At 38.3% G+C, this 13715-nt stretch overlaps 1 long non-coding RNA gene across 3 annotated transcripts in view; it reads right to left on the reverse strand.

Annotated features, from left to right (window-relative positions):
• Positions 1-13715, reverse strand: part of LOC143662638 (uncharacterized) — a 144642-nt gene that overhangs the window by 34010 nt on the left and 96917 nt on the right. For all 3 annotated transcript variants that reach the window (XR_013165504.1, XR_013165502.1, XR_013165503.1), the window contains exon 2: positions 10892-10972. This is a non-coding gene — a long non-coding RNA (uncharacterized LOC143662638). The remainder of the gene's footprint in view (positions 1-10891; positions 10973-13715) is intronic.

Genomic DNA, 13715 nt, shown 5'->3' on the forward strand with positions numbered 1-13715 from the left:
TATCCTCTAATTATTTTTGTCTAGTTTAGGGCCACTGCCAAGTACCCCTACTGACTTCTGTGCTGGTTTGAAATGATGTATGTACCCTAGAAAAGCCATGTTTTATTCCTGATCCCATTTTGTAAAGGCAGCCATTTTTTCTAATTCCTATTCAGTATTGTATGGTTGAAACTTTAATTAGATCATCTCCCTGGAGATGTAATTTAATCAAGAGTGGTTGTTAAACTGGATTAGGTAAAGGTGTGTCTCCACCCATTTGGGTGGGTCTTGATTAGCTTCTAAAGTCCTATAAAGGAGGAAACATTTTTGGAGAATGAGAGATTCGGAGAGAGCAAAGAATGCTGTAGCACCACGAAGTAGAGTCTACCAGCCAGCCACCTTTGGAGATGAAGAAGGAAAATGCCTCCCAAGGAGCTTCATGAAACAGGAAGCCAGGAGAGAAACCTAGCAAATGACGCCATGTTCGCCATGTGCCTTTCCAGCCGAGGGAGAAACCCTGCATTTGCCATGTGCCTTTTCACTTAAGAGAGAGAGACCCTGAACTTCATTCATCAGCCTTCTTGAACCAAGGTATCTTTCCCTGGATGCCTTTGATGGGACATTTCTATAGACTTGCTTTAATTGGGACATTTTCTCGGCCTTAGAACTGTAAACTAGCAACTTATTAAATTCCCCTTTTTAAAAGCCATTCCACTTCTGGTATATTGCATTCCAGCAGCTAGCAAACTAGAACAACTTCCTTTCATGGTAAGATGGAGTGGACACAAAAGCAACGTCAAACACCATAGATACAACTTTATCTGAAAGTACACCTTTAGCCCTACCTAGGAAAGCCTCTACTCTTCTCCCGTGGTGCATTAACCACTCTTAGCACACCAGAGTAAAGCTGTTTTCCAAAACAAAAGCATATTCAGATCCACATTTCTACCTGAAACACTGCATAATAGAAAAATAGTCATTGTCCCTTCCTACTCTTTCTCTCTGAGACTTGGTCCCACTTCTGAGACTGTTGTTGAGTGAGAAGGTCTCTGCCTCAAGAGGATATCATATATACACTGACTCTCAATCTTGTCATTAATGGTTGTTCTTTAAAATTGTATTCCTTGTAGGTACTGTAGGTGTCATAGGGATGTACCTTAATGAGGTTAAAGTTAAGAGGGAGGGGTATTTCATGGAGATAACTTATTTTTATGATGCCAATATCTGCAAAGAAATCAAGAAATCACAAAGAAAAAGTCACACACAAAAAAGGGATATATACCAAAAATCCATGCTATTAACTCATTTGATTATATTACAATGGGTAATATTTGAATAATAACTCATACTTTTTATATTTCCTATCATTATGCAAATACTGAATCTCACAAAATATTTATACTTGCCACATGTGATGAATAATAATATTTTCTATTATACTTCCAATTAAATTTTCTACTACATTTTCTATTCTATTCTATTTACTTAAATGACAGGTGAGTCCTGGCCACTAGGTTAATGTCCCAGCCCACTAATAGATCATGAGGCATAGCTGAGAAACCCTATCTCAGAAGTTTATATTCTCTGAATTTATATTTTACAAATAATTCTTAATAACTTTAAGGGTTAGGTATCTCAACAGTTAGGGACTAAAAGCACCTAATTACATAAAAGTAGGAGAGACTGATAGAGATAAGCATGAACACAAAGAAATGAGCAATTTCATGGAGGCAAGAGAGAGAGCACTGCTTGGAAAGAACAAAAACGACTCCAAGATGCCCATACCCCAATAGAGAGCTTGAGGAGACAGCTGTATTATAGCCAAGGAAACAAGCTGATATTAATAATCCAAGCCACCAAGAAAACTTTAACTGATGCTCCCATAACACATTTAATGCAAATCAGCACAATATTGAGCACTGCCTTTACAAGCATTGCATATAAACAGTGCATAAATTATTTTATGATTATTTTCAACAAAAATAATTATCACAAACATTAAAGAAGAATTTTCAATTTTAAAACATATCACTTGCTTTAAGAGGCTTTCAGTTTGCAAGGATTCTTCTTTAGCCCCCCATTTCTGTATGAGGACTGGACATTAAATACTATGGCTTAACAATCTGACAACTGGACCTGTGGTCACTACTCTTTTTATAACTTTTTATACCAACCCTCCCCCTCAACTCATAGAAGCAAATCAGAACCTCTGCTAAAGAGATGAATGCTGAATCCACATCTCTATTTCTTTAAGTGACCTTTCCCTGACATAGATCCGTGCCCCTCAACCCTGTCTCAACCCCTCTTTCTTGACAACCCCCTCCCTCTCTAATCTCAGCCCAGGCATAGAGATCTTTGTTCAGCCAGCTCAGTATTTTCTGAAACATTATATTTATTTCTTGACAATTCAGTCCCTTCTTCAACCCCTCATTAGAGCACTTCTGTGGTTTTTTCTTTTACCTAAGGTTAGTTGCTCTTCCTTATCTCAGGAATTTACACTCCAACTCTGTTTTTCTATGTTAGGTGATGAAGTCTCATGCAGTTAAGCACCAAAAGGTTTGTGAGGGAGGGGAATGAAAGGGAAGATGAGGACAGGCTGAGGTTTCCTTTCCATATAGAACTCTGGAGTTCCTGGAAATCTAGTCAACCTCTTAAAAGCAATCATCAGCTATAAGGAAAATTGACTTTTGTGGAATGGTTCCTTTCCAAATGAAACTGTAATACTACAATACTTGTGTTGATGCTGAATTCTATGTAACATGACAGATTCACACTAGGTATGTTATCCAAATGAAAAAAACATATTTAGAAACCATATTAAATTACATGATAAAGTAATGGATTATGTTACTCAGGTCTAATTAATTCCCCAGTGTTCTTGTTCTGTATAATGATTAAGGATTAAGGAAGTTGGACATTCGAATTTCATACGACGAGAGAGAGCACTGCCTTGGAAAAGGCTTCTTAGGCATGGAATTTGGAATATGGGGCACATACATAGAATTATATAAACTAGAGCCCTGAGAGACTCCTACAAGATACTTTGAGATGGCACTGCTTGGCTGTAAAATCTTGGGACAGATTATGGAACATATTATATTCTCTACAATTTGAAAGTCAGAGAATGCATCAGTCTAGGTATGACTGAAAGATAATGGGTTTCACGATAATTCTCCAAGCTCCAGAATTGCAATGTCCACCCCACCCCACCCCTCACCTCACCCCGATCTTCCATGCAGCACTACAACTTCTCAAACCTTATTATTGAAGAGGGAAAGAGGGGGTGGGCACATTCTTAGGAGATACTGTTCTGCTGCAACCTCATCATTTTCTCCAGATAAACCATCTCCCTAGCTCATTCTTCTATATTCCAAGTACACCTGTCACCCTTTACCAAAGGTAAAAACATTCTAGATTCTAGATTTTATAAATCAATACCTTGCTTTCATTATTTTAACCTTAAATACCTAGGACTGTAGCTAAGCCTATTTGTTTAAAATAGGAGATAATCCAATACAATTAGTTGGAAATGAAGGAAAATATGAAAATGAGGCATACAGACATCTGTTCACTTAAATCCTTCATCCTTGAAAATTGTCTCAATCTCCCTTAGCAGAGAATGGTAGAAGGAATAAAGATTGCAATCTTTCTTCTCCATGGTGGTTCTCTGTGCCTTCTCTCATCATTAAGCCCTCACCATACTGAAATATGCTTTATTCCACTGTAGACAACAGAAAACATTCTATTCCAGCATAGACAATCCCCAGGGCAGAGATTAAGAGTGGAGAGCATAATTGTATAAGACATGGATGGGGAGAAGGAAGAAACAAGTATCACTAATGATCCCTAATGTTATTCTGTAAATAATTGTGTATATATAACCTGTTTAAGAAATTTCAGTATGAAGGAGAAGAGCTAAGATGATAGCTGGAGGAAGATTCAGGGTCGAGGAAGTATTTTTTAAACTGAGAAAGATTTGCATATTTAAAAGTCAAATGAAAATATATACTTGACAGGGTATCATTTAATAAACATGAATGAGGAATAATCAATACTGTAAGGTTTCTGAGGGGAATGAGGGGATGGGGTCCAAAACACACAGAGAAATTTTTATCTTACCTTGTAGGAGGGAAACTCTCTCTACTGTGCTGGCATAATACTGTACTGCTCCTCTACAGTAGGGGCCTCTGAAAGGTGGAAATAAATAACTAGAAGATTTTAAATAACTGAATGGCAAAAAAGTATGGTAATTACTACTGAGTATGATCAGAAAGAAGAACCACTGCTGGCTCTACTGGAATAGGTCTATTATACCTTTTATTGGTGAAGTTTACTGGAAAAGCCACACTTCATAATCTGAAGAATAGGGGGTAGAGTCTATGCAAAGAGTAGAGAAGTATTATATCGCCACAGAAAGTGTAAAATATGAACACTTAGGATGATACAGAAACAATTAAACAGAATTCAAGAGGAGGAATTGCCTAAACAAAGGTGAGGGAACTAGGAGAAGCAAAGGCACATTAGGGGATGGTGATTCAAAGACTTGGAAGCTATAGAAAGTTCCTGGAGAGGATTCATGGGAGAGTAAAGATGAGGATATATATTGAACCCAGAATGTACTCAAAGACCTTGAATGTAAACCAAAGAATATGAGCTGGACCTTAACATCAATGAGTGACAGAGCAGTGGAGTGTCATGATTATAGTCATGTGTTTGAATGGTCAGTCCGTAAGTTGTGTGTCTGATAGTGATTAAATCACAGTGATCAAACCAAACTCCCCTCATACCTCTACATGCATTCAGAAGTCTTCTGAGAGCACTGATATTTGTGAAAATATTAGGCTGTGTTTATGAGTGGTGCCTTTATTTATACTCAGAAAAATATTTCACTTTCAAGACAGAGCCTGAAGGATCTAACTTTGCAGGTTCAGTTTTCTCTCATTTCATTTCGATTCTGCACAGTTGTAGCTTGTGAAGTCTCAGTCTTAGGGAATATTGGGCCAGCTAGGCACTTTATTATTTACTAAGGTAAAGGTAGAAATTCAGGGCAGTGGAGGTCCAGACCCAGGCTGCACCAATTCTCTGCTACATTTTTGGCAAGGACTGTTCTAACACACCTTCTCATAAATGAATAAGAGTGACCCTGACCCGATTCTAATCAATTTCTCTCACCCACACTATATCTAGAGTGTCTAAAGCTTCAGATTTGATCCTAAAATCCATGCTACTGGGAGACTGAAAGTAATTGCATCTTACCCAGAATCTCTTTTTATGGAAATAACATACTAAAATGTAAAGACAGTTAAAAATTAAACCAGCAGAGTTATAGCTTCCTTACAGAAAGTTTCTAATATTCTCTGTTTCAGTTTGTTAATGCTGCTGGAATGCAATATACCAGAAATGGATCTTTTATAAAGAGGACTTATTAGGTTACAAATGTACAGTTCTAAGGCCATGAAAATGTCCAAATTAAGGCATCAACAAGAGGATACCTTCACTCAAGAAAGGCTGATTGCATCCAGGTTCCTCTGTCACAGGGGAAGAACATGGCAGCATCTGCTAGCCTTTCCCTCTTGGGATGGTTTCAAAATGGCTCTCTCAGCTCCTGCAGGTCCTTCTGGCTTCTGCTGGAAAATGCTTCCCTTGGTTTCAACTCTCTGTTCTCTGTGTCAGCTCTCTCCAGTTTCTGGCTCTTGTTTGTATCTCTAAGCATCTGTGTCTGAGCTCTCTCAAAGACTCCAGTAAACTAATTAAGAGCCACCTTGAGTAGGTGGGGTGACATCTCCAGGGGAACAACTTATTTGAAAAACCCCACTCACAACTGGGTGGGTCACATCTCCATGGAACCAAATTAATCAAAAGATCTCACTTATAATAAGTCTGCACTCACAAAATTGGATTAAGAACATGGCTCTTTTGCCAGACATAACAGTTTTAAACTAACACATCCTCCTTCCACCACAGTCATCCCCCTTTAGAGCTTTCTCTTTTGTAGTAATGAAGGGCTTGGATTTTTCTATGATCCATATAGCCTCAACACAAAATTATAAAAATAGATTTTGGATCAACTGAAATTATTTCTTCCAGAAACCTGCTATCGAAGAGCTCAGGTATGTTGTGTGGGGCGGACCTATACAGGCTTTGATGAGATTTATTTATTTTAGGAATACGTATATTTCATTTAACTTATATGTTTTATTTTTGTCATTTTAATGTCAGAACATATGCACTTTTTTCATTCCTGACATTAGTTATGTGTATCTTCCTTTCTTATTAATCTTAATTAATATTTTTAAAAAACATCAAAGTAAAGCCTGCTGTCCTTACAATTGAGGTGACTTGGCATGCTCTGTTAAGTGCCTCGGGGTATCTGGAGGGTGCAGATTTGCAGTGCTTTGGGATCATTCCAGAAGACCAAACACTCTTCATATCATCAGGAAAGGTTTATGCTAAGATATAATTCTAAAAATATTCTTGGTCAATATTGTGAGTGGGGTGTTTAAGCTTTTTATACACATTAACTTGAATCCTTTACTTTTTTCTTCCAATTTTAAGGTATTTTATCTATTTATTTAAAAATTAAAAAATAAAAACAAAAGATAGCTTTGGTTCTACTGATCGACTCTATTTTGTTTTCTATGTCACTAATTTGTTTATTCCATCTTGAAAATAGATGTAAGACATTAATTTTCCGGCACTCTTCTTTTCAAATACACATATTCAAGATTAGCTGCAAGCCACAAGTTCAATATAAAGTATTTTTCTTATGATTTAGTTTAACATACTTTCTAAGTTCCATTGTGATTTCCTTTTTTAACTAATGGATTATTTAGAGGTGCATTCTCTTATTTTCAAAAATAGTGTTTTCTGGTTAACTTTCAGTTATTGATTATAGCTCAATTTTATTATGGTCAATGGCCATGCTATGTAAGAGTTCAAACTTATGAAATTTGTTTAGAACTGCTTTAAGACTGAAAATATGATCAATTTTAGTAAAGGTTTCAAGGTGTGATATGCTGCTCTTAGGTTAAGGGTTCCATTGGGTCGAGTTTGTTCACTTGGTAAAGTTGTCAAGTGTGTTGTCCCAATCTTCTATATCCTTATTACTTTTTTTTTCTTTTTTGCTAGCTTGTTCTAGCAATTATTGAGAGAGGTCTTAAAATCTCACATATTTGTGGATTTCTCTATTTCTTTTTGTACACAATTTCCAACTTGCTCTGTGCATTTGTACATATATATATACACACACACATATTTAAATATGTACCTAATAACATTGACTGTATATATATATATTTTTTTGATACTTTCCAATTATTTATTAACAGCAAGAATGGTACCTTCTCCCACTGGAATTGATTGGTGAGGTTCAAAAAGTATGAAAGAGAAAGGTGTCTTTAGATTTGATACAGAATTAAAAGGTAGCAATCAACAAAAGCTATTAAAAATAAACTCAGCCAGGAAGAAGTTAAGTGACAAGCCATTCAATTCTCTGATGACCCAGTCTATTCCTGGGTAGAGACACTTGTACCTTTTGGGGTGCAGGTGCCCATTCCTCTGTCCTCAGAAAAGGGGAAGGGAGGGCAAAGGGTGGTTATTTCCTATTTCACTTGATTGGGGGCAGAAGGTGAGTTTGCCCATCATCTTAAATTCTTTTTTCTTCTTCTTAAATGTAAAGCCTTTTGCGTTCTGAAACAGACCATAGCTGAGCTGGACCATGCTTGTCGTCAGTGTCACATGTTGAGATGAGCACCACAAATCCTCCTGAGTCCTGGCCCTGGGCTTTGGCCATGAAAAAAGGCAAATATGAATTGCATTATGAGGAAGACAAAGCAGCTGCGAGGAATGAAGGAAAGCCTAGGAAGATAGCAAAGTCTGGGAAAAAGGATGGTGGTACCATAACTGAGGTAGAAAGTGAGTTCTCAGCTCAGCCAAAGCCTTGGGTCAGAGACTCCTGTGTGGCAAGTCCAACAGCCCCTGGAAATTAGAAGATGTCCCAGGAAATGGTCTCCTATTAGCCCCTGCTTGATGTTTAACTCAAATGCTAACAATGCTGGAAGTACTGGGGGATTAATTTTTTTAACCTAGAGGTTCTGGGAAAGGATGAACAGAGATAGGAGACAATACAAAAAGCCAGATTATGAGAAAAGTCCTCATTAGACATAGTTAGAATTCACCCCACAAACCAAAGAACTTTTGAGAATTACAAAGGAGAGAAGGCAAAAAGGTCTCTGAGGTGCTTGGAGACAGGCTGACAGAAAGAGCTTGGTAACTGGCTTAAGTCTCCTACCACCTGAGATTCTGTGTTATATATGCATATATATTGCATTCCTTAATTTTCACTTCCTTTATCTTTATAGTTTAAATATGTCATTTGTCAAAAGCATATCGCTGGGTTTTGAGTATGTCATCAGTCTAATAAACTTTATCTTTAATGGCTCACTTAGTTCATTTTAAGTTAATGTGTTAATACAATGGTTTTATATTTATCATCTTATTTTTCTATTTGTCTTCTTATTCTTTGTTAATTTACCTGTTCTTTCTCTATTTTTGTATTGACTGAATATCACTTCTCATTCCATTTTGCCTTGTACTGTGAAATTTCTTGTTCTTTATGTAATGGTTACCCTAAAAATTAAAATTTATGGATGTTTAAATGAATAAATTGTATTCTGATTTATATTTAACTCTTTTTTATAATCAAATATATATTGTATTTTCCAGGTTTTCAACCTATCTTTCATTTTATTTTCTGTCTTCTCTCTATGCCACATTTTGTTTAATTGCTTCTAACCCTATTTTCTGATTTACTAATTCTCAATTCAGTTGCATCTAATCTGCTATTAAACCTTACTTTGATGGGTTTCTATTTTAATTATTTTACTTTTATTATTTATGAGTTACATTATTTTTTTCAAACCTAACTAACCACCTGTTTGTAGTTTCATCTTTTCCACCGATATTTTCAAGCTTCTCTTTCATTATTTAAACACAATATATATGGTGTTTCAGTTTGCTAAGCTGCTGGAATGCAATATACCAGAAATGGGTTGGCGTCTATAAAGGGAATTTAATTAAGTTACAAATTTAGCTCTAAGGCCATAAAAATTTCCAAACTAAGGCATCTAGAGAAAGATCTTGGCTCAAGAAAAGTCAATGGCATTTGGAACACTTCCATCAGCTGGGAAGGCATGTGGCTTGCAACTGCTGGTCCTTTCGTTTCTGATTTCAAACAGCTTCCCTAGGGGTGTTTTCTATCTGCATCTCCAAACGTCTCTGTCTGTGTTGGCTCTGACGCAACTTCAAAATATTTACCCTTTTAAAAGGTTCCAGTAAACTAATCAAGACCCACCTTGAATGGATAGTCTTGTTCAATCAAAGGGCCACACCCACAATTGTGTGTTGCATCTCAATGGAAACAACCTAGGAAGAGGTCCCAGGATTAAGAAAACATGGCTTTTCTAGGGTACACAACAATTTCAAACCAGCACATATGGTCTTTTAATTTTCTTCTCTTATAATTAAAACATTTGAGGTATATTTTATAACTGTTATTAGTGGGTTTTCCTCATGGTACAATATTTCCTTGTGTGGATTTTTAGTTGTTTTTGTTCCTGTTTACTTAAGCCATTTTATTTGTTGGAGAAACCATGTACAATTTTTCAGTACTAATTTTTTAGCATACTGAATAATTACAAGGCAAATACCCTTGTAACCATTCCATAAATCAAGAAACAATGAAATTAACCACCCCAAGATCCCTTCCATGTGTCTATGCGAATTACAGACCTTAGCATCCTTCCAAAAAATAACCACTGACCTTTTTATAGTAATCATTTTATGTTTCACTATGATTTTCTCACTCAAAATGCATTCCTAATCACTATACTTTAACCTTGATCATTTAAACTCCTGACCAGTTTTTTAAACTCAATGAATTATATATATGATTTAATTTAAAGATCCCCCCATCACTCTACTATTTTTTAAATAATTTATCTATTGAGGATACAAGGATGTTTGGCCTGTAGAGGCCCAAATAGTCTATTCTGACTGCCTACTTCTGGTGTAGTTCTCTGTCCTCATATTCCCATAATTTATCTTTGTTATTTCTGTCCTGCTCAATATTTATTTCATTCCCACCATTGTTTTTGTTTCGTTTTGTTCTATTTTTTCCTCAGTATGAAGTCATGTCTGGTAGAAAGCTCTGGCTGGTCATTTTCAAAATCATAAAGAGTAGAATGTTCTAGGCCCTTTAGGCCACATCACCAGCCCTTTGCACTATTTCAGTGGACTGAATTCCTGCCATTTTCAGCTGCTTTTCTCAAAACAGCTTGCCAAACTTTCCATTAATATCTGCTAGCATTTGGGCTCTTCTGTTCAATATTATGTCAGATTACCCATTGCTTTCTTCCGCATTTTTCTTCACAGACTCTGTTATTGCACAGACTTTTCAGTGGTGGTTTGTTCTTACCAACTTGTAGTTTGGAGCATATAACAAAGCCTTCTTGTCTAGTTTCCTTATAAATTTCACCCATGAGTTTCTGCTTCTGTTATCTTGTTGCTCTGTTTGTTCTTAGGTGGGGAGTGGAGAAAATCTAAACTCTATAAGCCCATGATGATACTAACTTCCAAGATTTCACTCATTCATTATCCTTTACCACAAGTTACTCATTTGCTGGAAAAAAACTATTTTTTGAAATTCTTTGGATACTAAAATAAATAAATTACTCTGATGTTATCTCTATAAGCATTTAAATTAAATTCATGGATATCTGATTCCAGACAAAATGGAGTGAGCACATACCACCCTACTCCTCCCACTAATTGTAACTAAGATCCTAGACAAAATATAAAGCAACCATCAGAAGAACCTGAAAGGTAGAGAAACCAAATCAGACTGTCTACGTACTTTGAGACTTGAAGGATGACCCAGCAGTGAGTTCCATGCTTTCCCTTTCTTTCTACATATCAGAGGTCAGCAACTGTTTCTCTATAAAGAGACAGATAAAAAGTATTTTTATCTTTTCATGTCTATGGGTAATAAAGCCTCTGTCATAACTGTTCAGTTCTACTTATGTAACAAAAAAAAAAAACATAGGCAATATGTAAACTAGGCCATATTCAAATAAAACTTTATTTTCAAAACCAGAGAGTGGTCATATTTGGCCCAAGAGCCATAACTTACTTGCCAACCCCTGCTGCATGTCCCAGTGAGGGCAATAGAGCAACCCACACTCTAGAAAGGTCAATGTTCACAAGAAGGGTTCCAAGAAAACTTAGTCTCCCTAACCTAGGGAGAGAGGGACTCTGCTCTCATTCCATCTGGTACTTTGAAGATCCTCAAACAGCCCCTTTGATTATCAGCCCTCTCTCCCACTAAAGAAACAAAGATGGTACTCCTTCCATTCTCCAAGTGAATAAATAGGGCTTTATTGTTCATTTCTGCTTAGAACTAAGTAAACAGCAGAAAAGTAGGTGGATTCCCACCTACTCTCATTGATAGAATGTATGGGGGGGATTACGCAGAGAAGGGAATTAGAAAAAAGTATTCTTAAAATACGTGTATAAAGTTCTGAGAAGAACCCTTGTACCACATGGTAAGACCAATCAGAATCAACATGGCAAATGTTTTGAAACTGAACTACATTTTAAAATACTGCCTAGGTTTCTGATTGGCCTCTGTTTAAAGTGGGGCAGACCAGACTAACCACACTAACACTGAAAGACTTAAAAACAAAATTGACAATTGATCTGGATTCCACAAAAGTGAGCTAGGACATGTATTCTGTACCTAAATACGTTGACTGTCTGCTAAAATATAGTGGTAAAAGAGAAAACAGTATCTCATAACATAATACTAAAACTCTTAAGAATAAAATCTAAATTTATCCACCATATCAATAACCAAAATCTCAAATCCAATGAGAAAATTCAATCAACACATGTCAACACAAAGATGAGACAATGTTGGAATTATCTGACAAGAATTTTAAAGCAGCTATCATAAAATTATTCCTACAGGCAATTACCAACATAAATGAAAAAACAGAAAAATCAAACACTTTAGACAAGAAGTAGAAGATATTGAAAAAGGGCAACTGTAGAATTGAAAAAGACAATAATCAAAATGAAATACTCATCAGATGGGCTCAATATCAGAATGGAAACGACAGAGGAAATAATCAGTAAATTTATAAGATATCAATCTGAATGACAGAGATAAAAAATAGATTTGGAAAAAAATAAAATCCAGAAGACTAGGAGAATAACAAAAGGCTTAATATTGAAGAAATTGCAGTTCTAGTAGAATAGTAAAAAGAGTTTGGGGCTGATAAAATGCTTGAAAAAATAATGGGTGAAAAACTTTCCATATTTGGAAGAAAAACATAAACGTGCAGTCTAAGATCTGTCAAATTCCAAGATTATAAACAAATATAGCAAAAAATATCACAATCAAATATCTGAAAATTGAAGCCGCCCGCCCTCCTTCTCCCCTCTCTTTCTCCGCCGGCCCGCCGCGCGGCGCCCACGCCCCGCAGCAGCCGAGCCGCCCGCCCTCCTTCTCCCCTCTCTTTCTCCGCCGGCCCGCCGCGCGGCGCCCACGCCCCGCAGCAGCCGAGCCGCCCGCCCTCCTTCTCCCCTCTCTTCCCCCTCCTGCTCCGGCTGCTCTCCAACCACCACGGTGCCCTCTTCCCCCGCCTTCACCGTGCTCCTCCGCTACCAGCCTCGACAGCCTTGCCGCCCTCACCTTTCCTCCTCCAGAACAGCTACTGGGGGAGTGGAGATAATACAGAGCAGCTCCCGGAGCCACGAGGGAGATCAAAGGGACAGCGTACCCCATCCTGGAACGGCTGACTATCTGGGAGAACCAGCTCCGGTGAGATCACCAAGGGGCACGGGCTTTCCTGGGTGGGACGGCAAGCGACCGGAGTCCCTCCCTTCCACCTTCCTGGGCCAGCTGGTAGAATTGGACAGGCGGTCCCCTTAGGCCGCGGCGGCTGGTGCCCTCACCACACGAGGCCCCCCGGAACAACTGAGATAGTTGGGTCGGAAATCCCCAGACTGCGGAGAACAGTGACCGGGGGATCCCTTCCAAACACGTGACTCCCCCGTCGGCTGGGAACAGTGTACTCTCCCGGGCTGCGACAGCTGGCGCCCTCCCGCCACGCTTGGTGCCCCGGGCCGACTGGCTAATTTGGCCAGACGCTCTCCTGTGCTGCGACGGCCGGCGACCCTCCCCGCATTTGGAACCCCGGGCCGGCTGGCATTCTTCCAAGACGCTTCGGTTGCCGAACCTCCCCTACAGCGAGAGTTTTCCAGAGTTAGGGACCCACAGCAACTTTCGCTGGTGGAACCCACAGACAGGCGTGTGCCACGAGCGCCACCTACTGGGCAGGATAGGAAGAACAGAACCCAGAGATTGCACAGAAAAATCTTTCAACCTGTGGGGTCGAACACCCGGGCAAATCTGACTAAATGCCCAGACGCCAGCAGAAGATAACGGATCACGTTCAGAAAATTGAGCATATGGCCCAGTCAAACGAAGAAACCAATAGTTCAAATGAGATACAGGAGCTGAAACAACTAATGCTGAATATACGAACAGAAATGGAAAACCTCTTCAAAAACGAAATCGATAAATTGAGGGAGGACATGAAGAAGACATGGGCTGAACATAAAGAAGAAATAGAAAAACTGAAAAAACAAATCACAGAACTTATGGAAGTGAAAGA

The sequence above is a fragment of the Tamandua tetradactyla genome, chromosome 18 (genome assembly GCF_023851605.1).
Source record: "Tamandua tetradactyla isolate mTamTet1 chromosome 18, mTamTet1.pri, whole genome shotgun sequence".
In the NCBI taxonomy this organism is placed as follows: Eukaryota; Metazoa; Chordata; class Mammalia; order Pilosa; family Myrmecophagidae; genus Tamandua; species Tamandua tetradactyla.